This window comes from Phyllobates terribilis, unplaced genomic scaffold (assembly GCF_046119375.1).
Source record: "Phyllobates terribilis strain yellow unplaced genomic scaffold, ASM4611937v1 Scaffold_11__3_contigs__length_659146591, whole genome shotgun sequence".
Taxonomy (NCBI): Eukaryota; Metazoa; Chordata; class Amphibia; order Anura; family Dendrobatidae; genus Phyllobates; species Phyllobates terribilis.
This window is the reverse complement of record NW_027362771.1, coordinates 575,722,326-575,750,114: the sequence shown is the minus strand read 5'-3', so window position 1 is coordinate 575,750,114 and position 27,789 is coordinate 575,722,326. Positions and strand designations below refer to the sequence as shown.

Sequence of the window (27,789 nt, the reverse complement as noted above, 5' to 3'; positions counted from 1 at the left end):
TGGCCCTCCACACAATATAATACACCCACCGTGATCCTCCAAACAGTATAATGCACCCCCATGGTCCTTCCCACAATATAATGCGCCCCACATGGTCCTCCATGCAGTAGTATGCACCCCCATGGTTCTCCGTACAGTAGTATGCACCCCCATGATCCTCCATACAGTAGTATGCACCCCCATGGTTCTCCATACAGTAGTATATACCCCCATGATCCTCCAAACAGTAGTATGCACCCCCATGATACTCCATACAGTAGAATGCACTCCCATGGTCCTCCATACAGTAGTATGCACCCCCATGATCCTCCATACAGTAGTATGCACCCCCATTGTTCTCCATATAGTAGTATGCACCCCCATGATCCTCCATACAGTAGTATGCACTCCCATGGTCCTCCATACAGTAGTATGCACCCCCATAATCCTCCATACAGTAAAATGCACCCTCATGATACTCCATACAGTAGTATGTACCCCCTTGATTCTCCATACAGTAGTATGCACCGCCATGATCCTCCATACAATATAATGCTCCCCCATTATCCTCCATACAGCAGTATGCACCCCAATGGTCCTCCATACAGTAGAATGCACCCCATGATCCTCCATACAGTATAATGTGCCCCCATGATCCTCCATACAGCATAATGTACCCCCATGGTACGCCATACAATATAATGCATCCCCATGATCCTACATACAGTAGTATGCGCCATCATGTTACTCCATACGGTACTATGCACCCCCATGATCCTCCATACAGTATAATGCACCCCCATGGTCCTACATAAAGTATATTGCACTCCTCATACTGTATTATGGCCACTGGTCACTGATTTAAAAAAAAAATACAGTACTCACCTCTCCTGGTTCCACCTGATGCTCCGATCTCCTCAGCGTGCGGTGGGAAGCGCCGGACATCAAGAAGCAGCGGGCGCCCTGTAATTACGTCATCGTGCCCGCTGTTCTGACACGTCAGACACCAAGCAAGAATGATGGGGGTGGAAATGTCTGCTGACGCTCCCTCCACCATTATCATTGCTTGCACTAGGTCTCCCCTCCGGCCATCAGCAAGTCAGTAGACGCTTCCACCCCCATTATTCTGTGTGGGCGGGCAGTATTGGTGCTAACGGGCAGAGACGGGGCACAGTGCGGTGAGGGCCTGCTGCAGTGATGGGCCGTTGCGGCCCCACGGCTCAAGGGGCCCCATAGCAGTGGTGTGGCCTGCCGCCATTGGCAATACGCCAGTGCCTAAGGCCAAAAGATTAAGCAAAGAAATATGGAGAATCAATTACAGAATTAATATCTTGTCAGCTGCTCTCTGGAGATTACTCCAAATAGAGTCATGTTATGGTTTTGGGGTGCTATTATATGGTCATGTTATGGCGGTGTTACAGTCACTATTTGCTTTTGTGTGTTCATAGTATTGTGGTATTATTCAGTCACTATTTGGTATTATTGGGTGTTTATGGTACAGTCACTATTTTTTAGTTTTTTTTCATTATAAGCTTCTGGTAACAGCCTCCCCGACCCCCAATTCATCAAAGTCCCTGTTTAGTGTTCTCTTCCACCCCTATTTCATAACATGTCATTGATAGCGTCCTCTCCCACCCCCAGTTCATTATGAGACCCTCTTAGTATCTTTCCCCACATCAGAATTTTCCTAATTTCTGCATAAATTTGACCTAAAACGACATCAGCTTTTCACAAGTGGATGAAGAACCAAATCAAATGAGTCCAAAACATTAAACTTTTACACTTTTTTTTAAAGAAAATAATCCAATCTCACATGTCTGTGAGTGACAAAAGTATGTGAACCTTTAAGGTTAACAGATAATTTGAAGGTAGGATCGATAGGGAGGGTTAATATATGGCGGTATTTAATCACTATTTGTTATTATATGGTCACAGCATGACAGTATTGCTTCTCAGCTGCTCTTCTTGCGCCATCATCAGGAAGTCCCTGGTAATGCAATCCTGTAACACATAAGTGAAGGTTCCCCCAGGACGCAGGAGCAGACAGTCTGTATAGCAGGAGGTGGTGACACTATGATCAGATGGAGGATGAACCCTCTCCCCTCCCCCAGCCTGGGGGGCTTTTCTTTCATCCATTACAGACTTACGGGAGGGGCGTTATTAGCATATCCACTCCCAGAATCCTTTGCTCCCACAGCCCCCTAATGACTTTGTCTCTCCTCAGTGTAGACAGAGCCCCAGATCCGGAGGCCGCAGCTCCTCACAGATGGTCTCCAGCTTTGCGCAGTGGCAGTATCATAGCCCATGAGGTTTATCCGAGGCGTGATTATTGCTAGTTGAAAACTTTTCCCAATACCCCGCCATGATTGCTCGTAATACAGTCAGCATGGCAATTTTTGACGGTCTCCCAGGAGACTGAATAATGGTGTTAGTATTAGAAGAAGTGCTAATGGGAGATAGTTACTTGTATACAGTTGTATTGGAGCCGTATGTTACATGTGTCGGGCTGAGAATTATAAGTAACATTTCACTTCCCTGAGGACAAGAGAATCAGCAAAGAAACGTGCGGGATCAATTACAGGATTACTATCTAGTCAGCTGCTTCCCCGGAGATTTCTCCATATGGAGTCATGCTTTAGTTGTTTTTATTATTATGTGGTCATGGTATGGCGGTAATAAAGTCATTGTTTGGTGTTTCTATATTTTCATGGTTTGGCGGTATTCAAAAACTGTTTGCTGTTATATTATGTTCATGGTATAGCGATATTCAGTCACTATGTGATACTATTATGCAGGGGCGGACACAGACTGTAGTGGGCCCCTGTGCAAGAAATTTTTTGGGGCCCCCCCCCTGCGCTTCATAAGGCAACAAAGTTATGTAAACATAACCCCCCCATGTGCATCTCTCATCCCCCCCGTGCATCTCTCACCCCCCCATGTGCATCTCTCACCCCCCCATGTGCATCTCTCACCCCCCCCATGTGCATCTCTCACCCCCCCATGTGCATCTCTCATCCCCCCCATGTGCATCTCTCACCCCCCCATGTGCATCTCTCACCCCCCCATGTGCATCTCTCACCCCCCCATGTGCATCTCTCACCCCCCCATGTGCATCTCTCACCCCCCCATGTGCATCTCTCACCCCCCCATGTGCATCTCTCACCCCCCCATGTGCATCTCTCATCCCCCCCATGTGCATCTCTCATCCCCCCATGTGCATCTCTCATCCCCCCCGTGCATCTCTCATCCCCCCCATGTGCATCTCTCATCCCCCCCATGTGCATCTCTCATCCCCCCCATGTGCATCTCTCATCCCCCCCATGTGCATCTCTCACCCCCCCATGTGCATCTCTCAACCCCCCATGTGCATCTCTCACCCCCCCATGTGCATCTCTCACCCCCCCATGTGCATCTCTCACCCCCCCATGTGCATCTCTCATCCCCCCCATGTGCATCTCTCATCCCCCCCATGTGCATCTCTCATCCCCCCCATGTGCATCTCTCACCCCCCCATGTGCATCTCTCATCCCCCCCCATGTGCATCTCTCATCCCCCCCCATGTGCATCTCTCATCCCCCCCATGTGCATCTCTCATCCCCCCCATGTGCATCTCTCATCCCCCCCATGTGCATCTCTCACCCCCCCCATGTGCATCTCTCACCCCCCCCATGTGCATCTCTCATCCCCCCCCATGTGCATCTCTCATCCCCCCCCATGTGCATCTCTCATCCCCCCCATGTGCATCTCTCATCCCCCCCCATGTGCATCTCTCATCCCCCCATGTGCATCTCTCATCCCCCCCCATGTGCATCTCTCATCTCCCCCACTCCTAGTTAATTACAGTCATATGAAAAAGTTTGGGCACCCCTATTAATCTTAAGCTTAATGTTTTATAAAAATTGGTGTTTTTGCAACAGCTATTTCAGTTTGATATATGTAATAACTGTTGGACACAGTAATGTTTCTGCCTTGAAATGAGGTTTATTGTACTGAACAGAAAATGTGCAATCTGCATTCAAACAAAATTTGAAAGGTGCATAAGTATGGGCACCCTTATCATTTTCTTGTTTTAAATACTCCTACCTACTTTTTACTGACTTACTAAAGCATTTTTTTTGGTTTTGTAACCTCATGGAGCTTTGAACTTTATAGCCAGGTGTATACTATCATGAGAAAAGCTACTTAAAGTGGCCACTTGCAAGTTGTTCTCCTGTTTGAATCTCCTCTGAAGAGTGGCATCATGTGCTCCTCAAAACAACTGTCAAATGATCTGAAAACAAAGATTATTCAACATAGTTGTTCAGGGGAAGCATACAAAAAGCTGTCTCAGAGATTTAACCTGTCAGTTTCCACTGTGAGGAACATAGTAAGGAAATGGAAGAACACAGGGACAGTTCTTGTTAAGGCCAGAAGTGGCAGGCCAAGAAAAACATCAGAAAGGCAGAGAAGAAGAATGGTGAGATCAGTCAAGGACAATCCTCAGACCACCTCCAGAGAGCTGCAGCATCAACTTGCTGCAGATGGTGTCACTGTGCATCGGTCAACTATACAACGCACTTTGCACAAGGAGAAGCTGTATGGGAGAGTGATGCGAAAGAAGCCGTTTCTGCAAGCACGCCACAAACAGAGTTGGCTGAGGTATGCAAAAGCACATTTGGAGAAGCCAATTTCTTTTTGGAAGAAGGTCCTGTGGACTGATGAAATCAAGATTGAGTTATTTGGTCATACAAAAAGGCGTTATGCATGGTGGCAAAAAAACACAGCATTCCAAGAAAAACACTTGCTACCCACAGTAAAATTTGGTGGAGGTTCCATCATGCTTTGGGGCTGTGTGGTCAATGCTGGCACTGGGAATCTTGTTAAAGTTGAGAGACGCATGGATTCCACTCAATATCAGCAGATTCTTGACAATAGTGTTCAAGAATCAGTGATAAATATGAAGTTACAAAGTGGATGGATCTTTCAGCAAGATAATGATCCAAAACACCGCTCCAAATCTACTCAGGCATTCATGCAGAGGAACAATTACAATGTTCTGGAATGGCCATCCCAGTCCCCAGACCTGAATATCATTGAACATCTGTGGGATCATTTGAAGAGGGCTGTCCATGCTCGGCGACCATCAAACTTAACTGAACTGGAATTGTTTTGTAAAGAGGAATGGTCAAAAATACCTTCATCCAGGATCCAGGAACTCATTAAAAGCTACAGGAAGCGACTAGAGGCTGTTATTTTTGCAAAAGGAGGATCTACTAACTATTAATGTCACTTTTCTGGTGGGGTGCCCATACTTATGCACCTGTCAAATTTTGTTTGAATGCAGATTGCACATTTTCTGTTAGTACAATGAACCTCATTTCAAGGCAGAAACATTACTGTATCCAACAGTTATTACATATATCAAACTGAAATAGCTGTTGCAAAAACACCAATTTTTATAGAACATTAAGCTTAAGATTAATAGGGGTGCCCAAACTTTTTCATATGACTGTAATTGTATTTAAGAAAAATAAAACTTGTTATACTTACCCCCATGCGATCCCTGCAGAATCCTGGCACTCGTCCAAATCGCTGACACCAGGTTCTCCTGACTTCCGGCCATGTGACGGCACCGTCACATGACCGGAAGTCAGGGGAATCATGAAGGCGCAGCGCTGAGATGTCCCGGACCGGCGCTTAGCATGGGGCCGGGGGCCCCATGAGGAGAGAGACTCACAAGAGGGGGCCCCCAACGGGGCTCCAAGGGGGCCCCTACCGGCTGGGCCCCACACTGGAGTCAGGGCAGACATGCCCTGATGGCGGCCCTGCTGGAGCCTGGAGGGGCCCCCTCTCCCTCGGGGCCCCCGTTCAATGAACGGGCTGCACGGGCGGTAGTTCCGCCCCTGGTTATCTGAGTGTTCCATAATTTTTTGGAGCAGTGTATATAACATGACTCCATATGGAGAAATCTCTGGGGAAGCAGCTGACTAGATAGTAATCCTGTAATTGATCCCGCACGTTTCTTTGCGGATTCTCTTGTCCTCAGGGAAGTGAAATGTCACTTATAATTCTCAGCCCGACACATGAAACATACGGCTCCAATACAACTGTATACACATAACTATGTCCGATAAACACCTCTTCTAACATTAACCACCTACTCAGTCTCCTGGGAGACTGTCAAAAATTGCCATGCTGCCTGTATTACGAGCCCTCATGGCGGGGTATTGGGAAAAGTTTTCAACTAGCAATAATCACGCCTCGGATAAACCTCATGGGCTATGATACTGCCACTGCGCAAAGCTGGAGGCCATCTGTGAGAAGCTGCGGCCTCCGGATCTGGGGCTCTGTCTACACTGAGGAGAGACAAAGTCATTAGGGGCTGTGGGAGCAAAGGATTCTGGGAGTGGATATGCTAATAACGCCCCTCCCCTAAGTCTGTAATGGCAGAAAGAAAAGCCCCGCAGGCTGGGGGAGCGGAGGGGAGAGGGTTCATCCTCCATCTGACTGCTCTTCAGTAACTGAATACCGCCATATCATCACCACATAATAACACCAGATAGTGACTGAATACCGCCATATCATCACCACATAATAACACCAGATAGTGACTGAATATCGCCATACCATCACCACATAACAGCAAATAGTGACTGAATACCGCCATACCATCACCACATAATAACACCAAATAGTGGCTGAATACCGCCATACCATCACCACATAATAACACCAGATAGTGACTGAATATCGCCATACCATCACCACATAACAGCAAATAGTGACTGAATACCGCAATACCATCACCACATAATAACACCAAATAGTGGCTGAATACCGCCATACCATCACCACATAATAACACCAAATAGTGGCTGAATACCGCCATACCATCACCACATAACACCAAATAGTGGCTGAATACAGCCATACCATCACCACATAACACCAAATAGTGGCTGAATACCGCCATACCATCACCACATAACCAAATAGTGACTGAATACCGCCATACCATCAATACATAATAACAGCAAATATTGACTGAATACCGCCATACCACCACCACGTAATAACACCAAATAATGACTGAATACTGCCATACCATCACCACATAATAACAGCAAATAGTGACTGAATACCGCCATACCATCACCACATAATAACAGCAAATAGTGACTGAATATCACCATACCATCACCACATAATAACACCAAATAATGACTGAATACCGCCATACCATCACCACGTAATAACACCAAATAATGACTGAATACCGCCATACCATCCCCACATAATATCACCAAATAGTGATTGAATACCGCCTTACCATCACCACATACTAACACCAAATAGTGACTAAATACCGCCATACCATCACCACATAATAACACGAGATAGTGACTGAATACCGCCATACCACCACCACATAATAACACCAAATAGTGGCTGAATATAGCCATACCATCGCCACATAGTAACACTAAATAGTGGCTGAATACCGCCATACCATCACCACATAATAACACCAAATAGTGGCTGAATACCGCCATACCATCACCACAAAATAACACCAAATAGTGGCTGAATACCGCCATACCATCACCACATAATAACACCAAATAGTGACTAAATACCGCCATACCATCACCACATAATAACACGAGATAGTGACTGAATACCGCCATACCATCACCACATAATAACACCAAAGTGGCTGAATACCGCCATACCATCAACACAAAATAACACCAAATAGTGGCTGAATACCGCCATATCATCACCACATAATAACAAAAAACAACCATAACATGACTATATATGGAGAAATCTCCAGGGAAGGTACTGAATAGATAGTAATTCTGTAATTGGTCCCGCACGTTTCTTTGCTGATTCTCAGCCCGACACATGTAACATATGGCTCCAACACAACTGTATATAGATTTATTCTAGCTAAACAGCAATAACTCTTCTTCTACTATTAACCACCTACTCAGTCTCCCGGGAGACTATCAAAAATTGCCATGCTGACTGTATTACGAGCCCTCATGGCGGGGTATTGGGAAAAGTTTTCAACTAGCAATAATCACGCCTCGGATAAACCTCATGGGCTATGATACTGCCACTGCGCAAAGCTGGAGGCCATCTGTGAGGAGCTGCGGCCTCCGGATCTGGGGCTCTGTCTACACTGAGGAGAGACAAAGTCATTAGGGGGCTGTGGGAGCAAAGGATTCTGGGAGTGGATATGCTAATAACGCCCCTCCCCTAAGTCTGTAATGGAAGAAAGAAAAGCCCCCCAGGCTGGGGGAGGGGAGAGGGTTTATCCTCCATCTGACCATAGTGTCACCACCTCCTGCTATACAGACTGTCTGCTCCTGCGTCCTGGGGGAACCTTCACTTATGTGTTACAGGATTGCATTACCAGGAACTTCCTGATGATGGCGCAAGAAGAGCAGCTGAGAGGCAATACTGTCATGCTGTGACCATATAATAACAAATAGTGATTAAATACCGCCATTTATTAACCCTCCCTATCGATCCTACCTTCAAATTATCTGCTAACCTTAAAGGTTCACATACTTTTGTCACTCACAGACATGTGAGATTGGATTATTTTCTTTAAAAAAAAGTGTAAAAGTTTAATGTTTTGGACTCATTTGATTTGGTTCTTCATCCACTTGTGAAAAGCTGATGTCGTTTTAGGTCAAATTTATGCAGAAATTAGGAAAATTCTGATGTGGGGAAAGATACTAAGAGGGTCTCATAATGAACTGGGGGTGGGAGAGGACGCTATCAATGACATGTTATGAAATAGGGGTGGAAGAGAACACTAAACAGGGACTTATGATGAATTGGGGGTCGGGGAGGCTGTTACCAGAAGCTTATAATGAAAAAAAATGAAAAAAATAGTGACTGTACCATAAACACCCAATAATACCAAATAGTGACTGAATAATACCACAATACTATGAACACACAAAAGCAAATAGTGACTGTAACACCGCCATAACATGACCATATAATAGCACCCCAAAACCATAACATGACTCTATTTGGAGTAATCTCCAGGGAAGCAGCTGACTAGACATTAATTCTGTAATTGATTCTCCACATTTCTTTGCTTAATCTTTTGGCCTTAGGCACTGGCGTAACGCCAATGGCGGCAGGCCACACCACTGCTATGGGGCCCCTCACCGCAGCATGCCCTCCCCGCACTGAGCCCCGCCTCTGCCTGTTAGCACCAGCGCTGCCCAGCCGCCCACACAGAATGATGGGGGTGGAAGTGTCTACTGACGCTCCTTCCTCTATCTTCATTGCTCTCGCTGATGGCCGGAGGGGGGCCCAGTGTGAGCAATGATGATGGAGGAGGGAGCATCAGCATCATTCTTCCTCGGCGTCTGACGTGTCAGAGCAGCGGGCGCCCTGTAATGACGTCATCGCGCCCGCTGCTCTGACACGTCAGACGAGGTGTCCAGCGCTTCACACCACACGCTGAGGAGACTGGAGCATTGGGCGCAAAAAGGACAGATGAGTACTGTATTTTTTTTTAATCAGTGACTGGTGGCCATAATACAGTATGGGGGTGCATTATATTGTATGGAGGATCATGGAGGTGCATAATACTGTATGAAGGATCAAGGGGGTGCATTATATTGTATGGAAGACCATGGGGGCACATTAAACTGTATGGAGGATCATGAGGGTGTATACAACTGTATGGAGGATCATTGGGTTGATTATATTGTGTGGTGTACTATGGGGGTACATTATGCTGTATCGAGGACCATGGGGATACATTATGCTGTATGGAGGACCATGGGGGTGCATTATACTGTATGGAGGAACAGGGGGGTGCATACTACTGTATGGAGGACCATTAAGGGTGCATACTACTGTATGGAAGATCATGGGGGTGCATTATATTGTATGGAGGGTGATGGGGGTGCATACTACTGAAAGGAGGATCACGGAAGTGCATTATATTGTATGGAGGATTATGGGGGTGCATTATACTGTATGGAGGATCATGGGGGTGCATACTACTGTATGGAGGACCATGGTAATGCATACTACTGTATGGAGGACCATGGGGGTGCATTATACTGTATGGAGGACCATGTGGGGTGTATTATATTGTGGGAAGGACCATGCAGGTGCATTATACTGTCTGGAGGGTCATGGTGGGCGCATTATATTGTGTGGAGGACCATGGGGTGCATTATACTGTATGGAGGATCATGGGGGTGCATTATACTGTATGGAGGACCATGGGGTGCATTATTCTGTATGGAGGACCATGGGAGCACATTATTCTGTATGGAGGACCATGGGGGTTCATACTACTGTATGGAGTACCATAGGGGGTGCATTATATTGTATGGAGGACCATGGAGAGTGCATTATACTATATGGAGAGTTATGGGGGACGCATTATACTATATGGAAGGCTATGTGGGGCTATTATAATATGTGGGGGTCTATTATACTGTATGCAAGCAATTATACTGTTTGGAGGGCTAGTGCGGGCTATTATACTGTATGTAGGCCCATTATAGTGCATGGAGGGCTGTGTGGGGGTCACAGTTTGGGGGATCACCATACTTTGCCTGTGGAGTTGAAGTGGGGTACAGTAGGGTCATTATAATGTGTGTAGAGGAATTCATCATGGGGGTATCATACTGTGTTTGGGGGGCACATTTGTTTACATATTTTATGGGGGCAATGAAAGAGGAATCTATGACTTCAGCAGCAGGAAAATCGCTATGTAAAGGCTGGAAGGTTGTGAGATCTGCTCTTCTGTGATCTGACTATTATTATTTTTTTCTTGGGGGCCCCATGATTTCTATGTACGCCCCTGGCCTGAGGGAAATTAAACTTTACATATAATTCTCAGCCCCACATATAACACAGAGCTCCAATACAACTGTATATAGAATTACTCTAGCTAAACAGCAATAATAGTTTTTCTACTATTAACCACCTATTCAGTCTCCTGGGAGACTGTCAAAAATTGCCATGCTGACTGTATTACGAGCCCTCATGGCGGGGTATTGGGAAAAGTTTTCAACTAGCAATAATCACGCCTCGGATAAACCTCATGGGCTATGATACAGCCACTGCACAAAGCTGGAGGCCATCTGTGAGGAGCTGCGGCCTCCGGATCTGGGGCTCTGTCTACACTGAGGAGAGACAAAGTCATTAGGGGGCTGTGGGAGCAAAGGATTCTGGGAGCAAAGGATTCTGGGAGCATAGGATTCTGGGAGCATAGGATTCTGGGAGCAAAGGATTCTGGGAGCATAGGATTCTGGGAGCATAGGATTCTGGGAGCATGCGATATGCTAATAAACCCCTCCGCTAAGTCTGTCATGGAAGAAACAAGAGACGTTTCAACATTTTTGATTAAAAGCTTCCGTCTGAACAGGGACTTGAACAGGGATTAAAAGTCTGATGCTACCGACTGAGCTATCCGGGCTTCTGTACAGACTCTCTGAGGTCAGGACTTTCTGCTGGGTCTCTCCGCCGTCTGACGGCTCCTCATTTCCGGTTACACAGTTTCTCCATCTTCTACTACACGAACTCAGCACCAGATCCGATTTCCTGGAGAGGAACCTTTACTTATGTATTAGGGGATTATGTTACTAGTGACCCCCGCTGAAAATGCCAGGAGAGCAGCTGACATACCGCCATACTATAACCACATAATAACACCAAGTAGTGACTGAATACCGCCATACTATAACCACATAATAACAACAAGTAGTGATTGAATGCCTCAAAACCATGGTCGTATAACGGCACCAAATAGTGACTGGATACCGCCATACAGAGACAACAAAATAGCATTAAACATTGACTGATTAGTGAATGAATACCGCCATACCATATAATAACACCAGATAGTGACTGAATACTGCCATACCATCACCATACCATCACCACATAACACTAGATAGTGACTGAATACCGCCAAACTATTACCTCATAATAGCACCAAATAGAAACTGAATACCGTCATACCATCACCACATAATAATACCAGATAGTGACTGAATACCGCCATACCATCACCACATAATAATACCAGATAGTGACTGAATACCGCCATACCATCACCACATAATAACACCAGATAGTGACTGAATACCGCCATACCATGACCATATAATAATACCAGATAGTGACTGAATACCGCCATACCATCACCACATAATAATACCAGATAGAGACTGAATACCGCCATACTATCACCACATAATAATACCAGATAGTGACTGAATACCGCAATACCCACAATACCTTCAATAATAGTATGTAACGACATGACACATGACGCAGCCTAGTTCTCTACATGATTCACTCCCCGGGGAGATTCTCGGGGTTTTTCTGAGCAGTCAGTTATGTGTTGTCGATGCGTCCATAAACCATGCTGAGAGTTGGCGACTTCGGAAGAAGTTTTCCAAAAAAAAAGAATAGGAAAATCAGGACAAACCTGAAGAAGTGCGGCGCTGGTTCTGGAAAAAACGATTAGACTAATGTGAGTTCTGGACAATTAACAGGCACAATGCCTGGGGTCGGCCTCTCCGGTCATTTATATTTACCCGAAATCAGTATAAAGCCAGGTCCATCAGGGACGGTGTAATCTGTGGATGTCACAATATAGGAAACTGTGCAGGTGACCTTGCGTGCTACATCAGATGAGATCACCGTTCGTCCTCCATACTGAGCCGCCTCCCTCAATATTGTGTCTATAATGCTGTATATTATAATATATATTATATCACAGATTAGACCGTCCCTCATGCAGTCGTTTCAATAATTTTTATTATTCAATTTTATTAAAAATACTTCTGCTTGGGACTTGAACCCTGGACCCTCAGATTAAAAGTCTGATGCTCTACCGACTGAGCTATCTGGGCTCTGTTGAAAATATTGGAGTGCTAACATTTCAGTCTGGAACCAATCGTCATCTGACACCTTTTACTGTGCAAATAGTTCTTGCACCTGGGAAGTATGAAGGGAACTACCACTGATACCATATATAAACACATTATATTACATGCACACTCACTGAAGCCCACAGGATGAATGCCTCTTTGGACCTGCCAGGGTCACTCACAGAGGTGATCTTCCCTCTGTAAGTGACCTAAGACTGCACACCGTAACCACTAACCCTGAGTGGCGGAAACCATTGAATGTTCATGGGGTCACCTAGGCAGTCAAACAGTATCCTGTCGGAGGCCACGCGGCCAAGCGTCATCTCTGCATAGTCCCCCGTCACTTCCTCACGTTCTATACACATAACATAAGTGCAGCAACAGTCTATAATAATTACATTCACAAAGTGAGAAACATCCAACATAATGGAGCAGCAACATGAAGAAATGCATGAGGTTCAGACCTCACTTAGAGGGCCTAAGAACAAATGCAACAGCGGTCTTTTATAAGAGGGGGTGTAGACTGTTTTACTTTAAAACCTTTTACAATGTAACCACTGCAGCCAATCACTGACCACAGCAGTGACCAACACGAGCATTGACTGGACTACATCGATCACCCATCTGTGCGGCCAGAATAGGATGTACAGAGACTGGCTGTATGGAGGTGACTATTAAGCAATTGCAGGTCCAAGTGTTATGATCTGCAACAAGTACTAAGGAAAGATAGGGGAAAGCTGTCCCTACAGTAAGACTAAGCTGAATCCCTACAATGTAGCGGGCTGCCTGTTCCTAGCGAACAGACCCGCCTTAGTCCTCGGCTAGTCTGAGCGAAGACCTATAGCATAAGGGGAGGGGTCCCTAAAAGAACTAAGGACTGGGACAAAAAATGGGACACCTCCTAAACAGAGAAGTTGTTGCAGAACACAAAAAGACTAACTGACAAAAAGGTACTAGAGGTCCCAGAAGGACCAAGCGAACTGATAGAGAAAGGCACCGAAGCACCAGGCTAGAGAAACAGTCAAACACTGAAGTCCAGCACAGCCAAAAGGGCGGAGCTGGAATATAAAGGCAGATGGTCACATGACCGCAAAACACAAGATGGAAAAAACAAACAGGAGGGTTCTAACACCAAGTCCCTTAATGGGACAGGAAAAAATAAAATCTGACCCCTTTTTACCAAAATGTCAAAAATTTACGCTTTTGGTATCGCCAGGTTGGTAAATGTCTGAACTAATAAAATATTACTTATCCCATATGCTACACACTGAAACAGAGGAAAAAAATATCAATGTCAGAATCGCATTTTATTGTTTTTTGGTCGCGTCACCTCCCAAAATAAGGTAGAATTAAAACAGATTTGAAAGTCGTAAGGACCCCAAAATGGTACCAATAAAAATTACAGCTCGCCCACCCTCCCCCTCACTTTCCCACCTCCCTGTCATAAAGAAAAATTAAAATCCACACAGACATCTCCGGAGAGGGAAATATCACCCGCACATTGAACATATGGAACTCATTATAACTGGGAAAAAGGAAAAATAATTAAAACAGGAGAAGTGAGAGAGAGAAAGCCGACACTTCCATCTCCATTGGTCACTACTAACACCGTCAGCCTGCAGACAAGTCAGGTCTCCCACCTCCACACAATAGGAAACCACATCTATTATACCCACATGATTCAGTCTGACAAATGCAACTGCTAGTTTATAGGAATTGTTCGGAATTACAAAAAACAGCGCCACCCCTGTGCACAGGTTGTATGTGGTATTGTAGCTAGACCCCATTCTCTTCAATAGAGCTAAGCAGTAATACCAGACATAATCAGGATGAATGCCTCCTTGGACCTGCCAGGGTCAGTCACAGAGGTTATCTTCCCTCTGTAAGTGACCTAAGGCTGCACACCATAACTACTGATGTGCACAGCTCCCACCTGCTTTGTGTGCCCCCTACGACTGACCCTGAACGGGGGGGGGGGGACATCCGATGTTCACGGGGTCACCTATGCAGTCACACCTTAATCCCGTCTGGAGCAACAAGGCTGAGCGCCATCTCTGCACAGTTCCCCATCACTTCTGCTCGGACCATACACATAACATGAGAGCAACAAGAGCCTGTACTATGTGCAACAAGAGCCTGTACTATGTGCAAAAAGAGCCTGTACTATGTGCAAAAAGACCAACATAATGGAACGCCAAAACAGAAATAAACACTTGAAATAGATCACTCTGTTTGTAATGACTCTATATAGTATAGGAGTTTCACTTTTTGTATTGAAGAACTGAAATAAATTAACTTTTTGATGATATTCTAATTTAGTGAGATGCACCTGTATATAACGAATATATATATTGTATTTGATCTTTATACACACACACGCACATATATATATATATATATATATATATATATATACATATATATACAGTACAGACCAAAAGTTTGGACACACCTTCTCATTTAAAGATTTTTCTGTATTTTCATGACTATGAAAATTGTACATTCACACTGAAGGCATCAAAACTATGAATTAACACATGTGGAATTATATACTTAACAAAAAAGTGTGAAACAACTGAAAATATGTCTTATATTCTAGGTTCTTCAAAGTAGCCACCTTTTGCTTTGATGACTGCTATGCACAGTCTTGGCATTCTCTTGATGAGCTTCAAGAGGTAGTTGTTTAACTACGCAGAGCGTTGTTTAAATTTGGCGCCAAAATCGCTGATTGGTCGAAGCCGGCGACCGCGACCAATCAGCAGAGCGTTGTTTAAATTTGGCGCCAATCTCGCTGATTGTTGGCGGATGGCGGCCGCGACCAATCAGCAGTGCGGTGTTTAAATTTGGCACCAAAATCGCTGATTAGTCGCGACCGCGACCAATCAGCAAAGAGGTGTTTAAATTTGGCAATCAGCAGAGCGATGCAGAGCGGGGTTTAAATTTGGCGCCAAAATCGCTGATTGGTCGCCGGCCACGACCAATCAGCAGAGCGGTGTTTAAATTTGGCATGAAAAGCGCAGATTGGTCGCGGCCGGTGGTTGCGACCAATCAGCAGAGTGAGGTTTAAATTTGGCGCCAATACTGCTGATTGGTCACGGCCGACAACCACGACCAATCAGCAGAGCGGTGTTTAAATTTGGCGCCAATCTCGCTGATTGGTCAGCCGCGACCAATCAGCAGAGCAGGATTTAAATTTGGCACCAATAATGCTGATGGGTCGCGGCCGGCGACCGCGACCAATCAGCAGAGCGGGGTTTACATTTGGCCCCAATGCTGCTGATTGGTCGCGGCCGGTGACCGTGACCAATCAGCAGAGAGTTGTTTAAATTTGGCACAAAAAACGCAGATTGGTCGCGGGCAGCGGCAGCGACCAATCACCGATTTTTAACACAAATGTCCGGACCTTTGTAACACCATGCGGATACTGTGGGGACATCAGCGGCTAGGGTGTGAAGGGAGGACCGGGGAGCGGCGCTGCGGGTCGGGATACTTCTGCTGCGAGCGCCCGCTCATGTCCCGGGTTCTCGGAACGGAAGTATCCGCACAGGCAGCGCCGCTGACATCCATGCGGCTAGGGCGTGACATCCAATTGGTCGCGGCCGCTATTTAAATCTGCCGCACAAATCGGTGATTGGTCGCCGACTTGGCCCGCGACCAATCACTGATCTTGCGGCCAAAGTTAAACACTACTGTGCTGATTGGTCGCGGACGCTGCCCGCGACCAATCACCGATTTGGGCGCCAAATTTAAATATCGGCCGCGACCAATCACCGATCTTGGCTCCACATTTAAACACCGCTGTGTTGGGGTGTAGAGGCTTAAGAATTTTTCTGACAAATTTTCAATGATGGGTCTAATTTTATATAACCTGTCATGTTCTGGGGCATTTCTAGGCAGGCATTGACTATTGTCGTTAAAATGCCAAAACCGCATGAGCATTTCATAACGGGTCCTAGGCAGAATGACTGAAAACATAGGGGTGGCTTGAACAGGGTGGTTGGACCAGTAGGATCGAATGCTCGGTTTTTTAACAAGCCCCATGGCAAATGTAAGTCCTAAAAATTTTTTTATTTCCGGGACATTAGTTGGTGTCCATAAATTTGCCCTAGCATAGTAAGATCGGGGATTCTGGCTTATGAATTGGGACGCGTATAAATTTGTTTGCACGACAATATGCTCTAGCAAGCTGTCTGTAAAAAACAAATTAAAAAAATGAATTGGTCCAAAATCTTCCACCTCCACATTTATACCAGGAATGGCGTTGAAATCAGGGCTGAATGGAGCAGCCGAATCCGAAGCCTCCCATCTGGGAAATGCTAGATCATGTGGCAACGCCCCTTGTACACTGGCGTGCGCCAATTCACTAGTAGCAGGGTCAGCGCTTGTACTGGGCAGTGTTCCCTGATTTGGAGACGTTTCTCCAGTAGCGCTATTTGCCCCTATTGCTGTACTGGTCCTTGGGCTTGAGGATGGAACAGAATCACTGCTCATTTCTGGGCTCTCAGTGTCGCCGCTACTAAAGCCCTCAAAATCCATATCTCCATCTGAGATTGCACTGTCATCAGTGTCAGAACACAGCAGGGCATACACCTCCTCTGCGGTATAAGTCTGACGGGCCATTTTATTTTTATATTTTTTGACTGGACTGAACAGACCGGACTGAAAGGACGGGACCGGACTGGACTGACCGGACTGATCTGACAGGACTGACTGACTGATCTGACAGGACTGACTTACTGATGTGACAGGACTGACTTACTGATGTGACAGGACTGACTGGACTGATGTGACAGGACTGACTGACAGATCTGACAGGACTGACTGACTGACAGATCTGACAGGACTGACTGACTGATCTGACAGGACTGACTGACTGATCTGACAGGACTGACTGACTGACAGATCTGACAGGACTGACTGACTGACAGATCTGACAGGACTGACTGACAGATCTGACAGGACTGACTGACTGACAGATCTGACAGGACTGACTGACTGACAGATCTGACAGGACTGACTGACTGACAGATCTGACAGGACTGACAGACTGACAGATCTGACAGGACTGACAGACTGACAGATCTGACAGGACTGACTGACTGACTGACTGACAGATCTGACAGGACTGACTGACTGACAGATCTGACAGGACTGACTGACTGACAGATCTGACAGGACTGACTGACTGACAGATCTGACAGGACTGACTGACTGACAGATCTGACAGGACTGACTGACTGACAGATCTGACAGGACTGACTGACTGACAGATCTGACAGGACTGACTGACTGACAGATCTGACAGGACTGACTGACTGACAGATCTGACAGGACTGACTGACAGATCTGACAGGACTGACTGACTGACAGATCTGACAGGACTGACTGACTGACAGATCTGACAGGACTGACTGACTGACAGACTGACAGATCTGACAGGACTGACTGACTGACTGACTGACAGATCTGACAGGACTGACTGACTGACAGATCTGACAGGACTGACTGACTGACAGATCTGACAGGACTGACTGACTGACAGATCTGACAGGACTGACTGACTGACAGATCTGACAGGACTGACTGACTGACAGATCTGACAGGACTGACTGACTGATAGATCTGACAGGACTGACTGACTGACAGACTGACAGATCTGACAGGACTGACTGACAGATCTGACAGGACTGACTGACTGACAAATCTGACAGGACTGACTGACTGACAGATCTGACAGGACTGACTGACTGACAGATCTGACAGGACTGACTGACTGACAGATCTGACAGGACTGACTGACTGACAGATCTGACAGGACTGACTGACTGACAGACTGACAGATCTGACAGGACTGACTGACAGATCTGACAGGACTGACTGACTGACAGATCTGACAGGACTGACTGACTGACAGATCTGACTGGACTGATCTGACAGGACTGACTGATCTGACAGACTCACTAACCCTAACTCTTACTTTCTTTTTTATTTTATTTTTTTTTTACTTTCACAGTGGCAAGGCTGACAGCTCTTGTCACACTGTTTCTCCTCTGCTCTCTCACTGAGATCGGAGGAGAAACTGCATTTATCAGGCAGATCGCCCGGGAAAGTTTGTTGCTAAAACAAACTTCCCTGGTGATCTCTCTGATTGGCTGGTGTGACGCTGACATCATCGAGACCTGAGCCAATCAGGTCTCGATGATGTCAGAGGTCACAGCACCGGGATCCCCGCCGCTGACAGGTATGTGGGGGGTCCCGATCGCCGACCACCGGCTGTCCCTATCTTTTAAATGCCGCGATCGCTATGGATCGCGGCATCTAGAAGATAGGAACAGGTTAACATCATGGGGACCTGATCCAATCAGGTCCCCATGATGTCACATGTCAGAGCTATCGCTCTGAACCGGTACCGCAGCGCTAGCAGGACCCTGGGGGTCCTGAGCGCTGCGGGACCACCCACCGTTTTTAAACGTCGGCGCTGCACAGAGCCCAGGCAGCGCCGACGTTTTACAGTGGGCGGTCCTGAACCGGTTAATTTGTCTTCAATGAAAAAAACACAAAAAGAATTGTCCTAAATCCAAATTGGATATAATTCCACACCAAACCTAAAAAAGGGGGTGGACAAAAGTATTGGCACCCTTTGAAAAATCATGTGATGCTTCTCTAATTCGTGTAATTAACAGCACCTGTAACTTACCTGTGGCACCTAACAGGTGTTGGCAATAACTAAATCACACTTGCAGCCAGTTAACATGGATTAAAGCTGACTCAACCTCTGTCTTGTGTCCTTGTGTGTACCACATTGAGCATGGAGAAAAGAAAGAAGACCAAAGAACTGTCTGAGGACTTGAGAAACCAAATTGTGAGGAAGCATGAGCAATCTCAAGGCTACAAGTCCATCTCCAAAGACCTGAATGTTCCTGTGTCTTCCGTGCGCAGTGTCATCAAGAAGTTTAAAGCCCATGGCACTGTGGCTAACCTCCCTAGATGTGGACGGAAAAGAAAAATTGAAGAGAGATTTCAATGCAAGATTGTGCGGATGGTGGATAAAGAACCTCGACTAACATCCAAACAAGTTCAATCTGCCCTGCAGTCCGAGGGTACAACAGTGTCAACCCGTACTATCCGTCGGCGTCTGAATGAAAAGGCACTGTATGGTAGGATACCCAGGAAGACCCCACTTCTTACCCCGAGACATAAAAAAGCCAGGCTGGAGTTTGCCAATACTTACCTGAGAAAGCCTAAAACGTTTTGGAAGAATTTTCTCTGGTCAAATGAGACAAAAGTAGAGCTTTTTGGGAAAAAGCATCAACATAGAGTGTACAGGAAAAAAAAACAGGCATTCAAAGAAAAGAACACGGTCCCTACAGTCAAACATGGCAGAGGTTCCCTGATGTTTTGGGGTTGCTTTGCTGCCTCTGGCACTGGACTGCTTGACCCTGTGCATGGCTTTATGAAGTCTGAAGACTACCAACAAATTTTGCAGCATAATGCAGGGCCCAGTGTGAGAAAGCTGGGTCTCCCTCAGAGGTCATGGGTCTTCCAGCAGGACAATGACCCAAAACACACTTCCAAAAGCACTATAAAATGGTTTTAGAGAAAGCACTGGAGACTTCTAAGGTGGCCAGCAATGAGTCCAGACCTAAATCCCATAGAACACCTGTGGAGAGATCTCAAAATGGCAGTTTGGAGAAGGCACCCTTCAAATATCAGGGACCTGGAGCAGTTTGCCAAAGAAGAATGGTCTACAATTCCAGCAGAGCATTGTAAGAAACTCATTGATGGTTACCGGAAGCGGTTGTTCGCAGTTATTTTGGCTAAAGGTTGTGCAACCAAGTATTAGGCTGAGGGTGCCAATACTTTTGTCCGGCCCTTTTTTGGAGTTTTGTGTGAAATGATCAATGATTTGATTTTTGCTTCATTCTCTTTTGTGTTTTTTCCTTGCAAGCAAATTAAATGAAGATAATAATACCAAAGAATTTGTGATTGCAATCATTTTCAGGAAGAAACTGAGTAATATCTGACAGAATTGCAGGGGTGCCAATACTTTTGGCCAGCACTGTATGTGTGTGTGTGTGTGTATAAAGATCATATCTCTCCCTTTTCCAAAAACAAGTCAAAAATTAACACATTTGGTATCGCTGGGTACATAAATGTCTGAACCAATAAAAATACTATTTATTATATACACTGCACGCCAAAACAGAAGAAAGTGTAAATGGCAAATTCTCTGGGATTTTTTTGGTCACCTCCCAAAATACGTTGGAACAATAAGAGATAAGAAAGTCATATAGACCCCAAAATAGTACTGATGAAAGCTAGACCTCGCCCCGAAAAAACAAGTCCTCGTACGTCTCCATCAACCGGAAAATGATAAGTTCTGGCTCAGAATACAGAGACAGAGACAAGATTTTTTGTAACTAGTAAAAAATAAATCCCCGTATATAAATGTGATATCGCTATCACCGCACTGAGCAGAGGAACAAAGATATTAGGTTGTTTTTACTGCAATCTAAATGCCGTGAAAATAAAACCCAAAGAAGATTGTCAGGATCACATTTATTTCCAATTTTTAAGCTCACAATACGGTAAAATAAAGACAAGTAATAATTCTTTCTGCAGAGAACAAATTCTCATTGGTATAGAAACATACCTGCAATGTTATCATTTCTAGAGAACTGTTACCTAACTATCAGCACACTTAGATCTACCATAACCACCTACTCAGTCTCCTGGGAGACTGTCAAAAATTGCCATGCTGACTGTATTACGAGCCCTCATGGCGGGGTATTGGGAAAAGTTTTCAACTAGCAATAATCACGCCTCGGATAAACCTCATGGGCTATGATACTGCCACTGCGCAAAGCTGGAGGCCATCTGTGAGGAGCTGCGGCCTCCGGATCTGGGGCTCTGTCTACACTGAGGAGAGACAAAGTCATTAGGGGGCTGTGGGAGCAAAGGATTCTGGGAGTGGATATGCTAATAACGCCCCTCCCCTCAGTCTGTAATGGAAGAAAGAAAAGCCCCCCAGGCTGGGGGAGGGGAGAGGGTTCATCCTCCATCTGATCATAGTGTCACCACCTCCTGCTATACAGACTGTCTGCTCCTGCGTCCTGGGGGAACCTTCACTTATGTGTTAGAGGATTGCATTACCAGGGACTTCCTGATGATGGCGCTAGAGCAGCTGAGAAGCAATACTGTCATGCCGTGACCATCTAATAACAAATTGTGATTAAATACCGCCATACCAGGACCGCATAATAACACCAAATAAAGACTGTATACCGCCATACCATGAGCACATTATAATACTAAATAGTGACTCATTACCGTCATACCAGGAACACATAATAACACCAAATAGGGACTGAATACTGCCACATAGTTCCTCTATACTGACTATCCACAAGTTCCTACTACGTGGAATATGTAACGAGCCCTCACTTATGTTCTAGTACATTACATTACCAGTGATCGCCTGTTGTTGGCGCCAAGAGAGTAGCGAACGAGAACAAGGTCACCACTAGTGTTGAGCGATACCTTCCGATATCAGGAAATATCGTATCGGATTGGATTGGGCCGATACCCAAAAAGTATCGGATATCGCCGATTCCGATACCGGAAACCAATGCAAGTCAATGGGACACAAATATCGGAATGAAAATAAACCCTTTCTTTCCTTGTAGGTTAATTCTACATGAAGTAAAACAACTAAGAATAATGTAGAATGACATGAAAAGCCGGCAATTCATCAGCGGCATTCACCGGTACCCGACAATTTACAACAGAAAGAATAGAGCTTCACACATAGATTAGATAGATAGAAACATGTCAGTCACATATATATGAAGTACAGTGACAGTGTTGCTTACTGTACTTGTCATTTAGTGTAAAGGATTTATTTAAAAAAATATTAGTGTTTTCATGCACCGTCTCTTTAAGAAAGCCGGCCGGCAATTCAGCATCTGTACCCGACAATTTATAACAGACAGAATAGAGCTTCACACATAGATTAGATAGATAGAAACATGTCAGTCACATATATATGAAGCACAGTGATAGTGTTGGTTACTGTACTTGTCATTTAGTGTTAAAATAAAGGATTTATTTAAAAAAAAAATGGCGTGGGGTTCCCCTTAATTTTAGGTTCTAGCGGAGGTTAAGCAGACAGCTGGGGCAAATGTTTGAAGCCTGGGAAGGGGGTAATACCCACGGAGCTTCCCAGGCTACTAATATCAGCCCCCAGCTGAATACCTAGCCTTTACTAGCTATTAAAATGGGGGAACCCCCCCAAAAAAATAACGTGGGGTCCCCCCTAATTTAATAGCTAGCACAGGCTAGGCAGACGGCTGGGGGCTGATATTAATAGCCCAGGAAGGGTGCCATGAATATTGGCCCCCTCCCAGGCTAGAAACACCAGCCGTCAGCCGCCCCAGAAATGGCGCATCCATAGGATGCGCCAATTCTGGCACTTAGCCTCGCTCTTCCCACTGCCCTGTAGCGGTGGCAGTGGGGTAATAGGGCTGGGGTTGATGTCAGCTTATAATGCCAGATGACATCAAGCCCAGGTTAGTAATGGAGAGGCGTCTATAAGACACCCCCATTACTAACCCCATAGTCAAAGTTAAAGAAAAACACAAACACCCAGAATAAAGTCCTTTAATTGAAATAAACACACAATTCTTTATTGTTCTAAATTAAACCATACTTACCATCACGCCCATTCCAGCTGAAGCCAACGATCTCCTGCAATAAAAGAAAAATAATAAAGCAACATCATCCTTACCTTTCAATGGTTCCCAGGACAGCTCCAGCTCTGCTACATCGAGATGACAGGCTGGACCGCAGCAGAACGCTGCCATCCAGCCTGTCATCCCGCAGACACTGAGAAGCGCAGGCATGCTTGCGCTCCTCAGTGTCTCTCTGTGACGTCATCCAGATGAGCCGAGTTCATGTCCAATGAACTCAGCTCACCTCATGCACGTCACTGACAGCGTGGGAAAATTCTCCTGCACTCAGCGCTTCAGCGTGAGAATTCTCCCACGCTGTCAGTGACATACATGAGGTGAGGTCATGTCCAATGAACTCAGCTCACCTCATGCACGTCACTGACAGCGTGGGAAAATTCTCACGCTGAAGTGCTGAGTGCAGGAGAATTTTCCCACGCTGTCAGTGACGTACATGAGGTGAGCTGAGTTCATTGGACATGACCTCGGCTCATCTGAATGGTCACCGGAGTGCATTCAGGCAGCGCAGCTCCGGAGACCTCCTTTACGGCACTGCTGTACCGTGGGATTTCTCACGATACAGCAGGGCCGTAAAGGAGCTAACCGGAGCAGCGCTGCCTGAACTCCGGTGAACCCTTATGGCCCCGTCATTCTAGCGGCGGCAGCGGTTCAGAGCGGTCACATTCTATGTGGCTGCTCTGAACTGGAGATCTTCGTGGGACACTCGTGGACTACTACGGAGGGGTAAGGATAAAGTTGTGGTTTATTATTTTATATTTTATTACAGGAGATCGATGGCTTCGGGAAATTAGGTGTCTAGGTGAGTATAGGTGTAGTTTTTTATTTTTTACTTTATTTTAGGTGGCGATCGGCGGGGACAGGTAATGTATGAACTAATTTCTTTTAGGTAACCACTGGCCACCAATGACATGTATTTAACATTTATTGGGGACACAGTAGGGCAATTTAAATAGCAGGATCAGGCTGATGGGAACTACTGCTCCCATCGAGCTGATCCTGCTGGCAGGAGTGGACGGGGGACAGACATAGGCCGATGGGAGTAGTAGTGTCACATCGGCCTATGTCTGCCTGCACGCACAGACACCGCGCACACCCGCACAAACATCGCACACACACCCCGCATACACACCCCGCACACATCGCACAGACACCGCACACACCCGCACAAACATCGCACACACACCCCGCACACACACCCCGCACACACACTAATCATGACGGGTCTGGGAGGTGAGGCTGACCTGTGCGGCCGTGGGAAAGTTCATGTGAGTTCATGCAGTCAAGCATGAACTCACATGAACCCTCTGAGGGCACCGCGGCGACTTCAAATGAACAGCTGATCGGCATCACCTGATACCTCAGCTGTTCATTTGAAATAACCGGCGGGAAAGCGCAGCACAGAACGGGAAAGCCGGCGGTGATGTCTTTTCACTGCCGGCTTCCCCGCCCGGGTCCTTCGCACCTTGGTGCTGTGCTCCCCGCCCGGTCCTAATTTACGATTGGGATGGGAGGTGGCGAGGGGAGCGGAGGATCGGGGTGGGAGGCTGTGGGGAAGCAGTATGGGGCTGTGTGATTGTTTAAAAGCCGGCGGCTTTTTATCGCACGCCGGCTTTTAAACAATCAGGAGAATTCTCCCCCGCTGGGATGGCATTCTGATGACAGGCTGGATCGCGCTGCCATCCAACTTGTCATCCTTCACAGACACTGCAGAGCGCAGGCATTATGGGAACTTCCGATTCCGGTATCCGATATTGTAAAAGTATCGGAATTCCGATACCGCGAATATCGGCCGATACCCGATATTACAGTATCGGAATGCTCAACACTAGTCACCACCCAAAACTAAATAAAATCAAAGAACAGTAACCGTCGCCATCATTTGTCCTTCTCTAGGTCTCTTATATCCTTTAGAAATAGTGTTTATTGGTTTCATCTTTATTAAAAGCTTCCGCCCAAACAGGGACTTGAACCCTGGACCCTCAGATTAAAAGTCTGATGCTCTACCGACTGAGCTATCCGGGCTTCTGTACATGATCTCTGACACAATGACTTTCTCCTGTATTATCGGCCGTCTGCTCCTCCTTTCTGGTTACAGACTATCACCACTCACCACTATACGTTCTGTCCATTGGTTTCTACGTCCTGGAAGGGAACCGTCTCTTCTGTATTCCAGACCTGTCCAGCAATGCAGAGATGATCCCATAAGAGGCAACGATTGAATTGGAGGGAGGACGTCATCAGGGACTTGTAATGAACTGGGGGTAGGGGAGGATGATATCAAGGATTTATAATTAATTGGGTGATTGGGGAGGATGCTATACAGAGGCTTATAGTAAACCAGAGGGTGGGGAAGGAGGCTATAAGGGACATATTATGAATTGGGTTGTGGGGGAAGACACTAACAGGAGGAGGACGCTATCAAGGACATATTATGAACTAGGGGTGGAAGAGAACACTATACAGGGACTTTTCAATGCATTGCGGTCGGGGAGTCTGTTATCAGGGACTTATGATGAATTGGAGGGGTTGGGTGGAGAATGCCATAAGGGACTTTCAATTAATTGGTGGTGGTGGGAGGATGTTATCAGGTTAGCAAAGCCCACTAGGGGTACAAGAATCCAATGAATTTAAGTAGGGGTAAGCCGGATCAGATTTGGTAAATAAAATCTCACTTTTAATATTCAAGATTAAAATATGGGTACCAATATCTCACAATGACATATACAGATATTAAAGTGACAAAGTGAACTTGTCCTCAATTATAAAATAGTTGGATCTTACCATTAGAAGTTTTCAATCAGCAAAAACATCACACAGGAGGGAGAAAAGGGAAATAAAGTCAGACAGGTAAAGCTACGTTCCCTGTCGTGCCCAATGCAATATCTCCCCGTCCTGACAAGGACAGTGCCCGAGTGCGACCTATCCCTCTAATAATGTCCTTGTACAAACCCTCCATACGCATTTCATCAACCTGTAACGGGAGACTCCTCAGGGGAGATGAATGTATATAAAGGCAATAGATTATGTAACAGTATCACAGCCCCTTTATGTGGCAGAGTGCTGACAGAGTGCTGACAATAGCAGAGTGCTGACAGAGTGCTGACAGAATGCTGACAAGAGTGCTGACAGAGTGCTGACAGAGCGCTGACAAGAGTGCTGACAATAGCAGAGTGCTGACAGAGTGCTGACAGAATGCTGACAAGAGTGCTGACAGAGTGCTGACAGAGTGCTGACAATAGCAGAGTGCTGACAGAGTGCTGACAATAGCAGAGTGCTGACAGAGTGCTGACAGCGCTGACAGAGTGCTGACAGAATGCTGACAGAATGCTGACAATAGTGCTGACAGAGTGCTGACAGATTGCTGACAGAGTGCTGACAAGAGTGCTGACAGAGTGCTGACAAGAGTGCTGACAGAGTGCTGACAGAGTGCTGACAGAGTGCTGACAATAGCAGAGTGCTGACAGAGTGCTGACAGAGTGCTGACAGCGCTGACAGAGTGCTGACAGAATGCTGACAAGAGTGCTGACAAGAGTGCTGACAGAATGCTGACAGAGTGCTGACAAGAGTGCTGACAGAATGCTGACAGAATGCTGACAAGAGTGCTGACAGAGTGCTGACAAAAGTGCTGTGCAGCACATGGAGCAAATGCTTCATAATCTATTCCCTTTATATACATTCATCTCCCCTGAGGACCCCCATTACAGGACACCATCAGGGACTTATAATGATAACAACTAATAATAGTGAATGAATAGCACTGTATCATAGACACATAATAGTATCACATAGTGGCTGAATATCGCTATACCATGAACATAATATAACAGCAAACAGTTTTTGAATACCGCCAAACCATGAAAATATAGAAACACAAAACAATGACTTTATTACCGCCATACCATGACCACATAATAATAAAAACAACTAAAGCATGACTCCATATGGAGAAATCTCCGGGGAAGCAGCTGACTAGATAGTAATCCTGTAATTGATCCCGCACGTTTCTTTGCTGATTCTCTTGTCCTCAGGGAAGTGAAATGTTACTTATAATTCTCAGCCCGACACATGTAACATACGGCTCCAATACAACTGTATACACGTAACTATCTCCGATAAACACTTCTTTTAATACTAACACCATTATTCAG

At 45.9% G+C, this 27,789-nt stretch overlaps 6 non-coding genes across 6 annotated transcripts; 1 reads left to right on the top strand and 5 right to left on the bottom strand.

The window, feature by feature from the left end:
* Positions 1-2,254: 2,254 nt before the first annotated feature.
* Positions 2,255-2,394, top strand: LOC141168126 (U4 spliceosomal RNA). Its single transcript, XR_012251876.1, has one exon. It is a non-coding gene; the product is annotated as a U4 spliceosomal RNA (small nuclear RNA).
* A 3,729-nt stretch (positions 2,395-6,123) lies between these two features.
* Positions 6,124-6,263, bottom strand: LOC141168150 (U4 spliceosomal RNA). Its single transcript, XR_012251900.1, has one exon. It is a non-coding gene; the product is annotated as a U4 spliceosomal RNA (small nuclear RNA).
* Positions 6,264-7,955: 1,692 nt separating this feature from the next.
* LOC141168097 (U4 spliceosomal RNA) lies at positions 7,956-8,095 on the bottom strand. Its single transcript, XR_012251849.1, has one exon. It is a non-coding gene; the product is annotated as a U4 spliceosomal RNA (small nuclear RNA).
* Positions 8,096-10,947: 2,852 nt separating this feature from the next.
* Positions 10,948-11,087, bottom strand: LOC141168110 (U4 spliceosomal RNA). The gene has a single exon (XR_012251861.1). It is a non-coding gene; the product is annotated as a U4 spliceosomal RNA (small nuclear RNA).
* Positions 11,088-21,621: 10,534 nt separating this feature from the next.
* Positions 21,622-21,761, bottom strand: LOC141168059 (U4 spliceosomal RNA). The gene has a single exon (XR_012251814.1). It is a non-coding gene; the product is annotated as a U4 spliceosomal RNA (small nuclear RNA).
* A 3,829-nt stretch (positions 21,762-25,590) lies between these two features.
* On the bottom strand, positions 25,591-25,663 carry TRNAK-UUU (transfer RNA lysine (anticodon UUU)). Its single transcript has one exon. It is a non-coding gene; the product is annotated as a tRNA-Lys (tRNA).
* Positions 25,664-27,789: the final 2,126 nt, after the last annotated feature.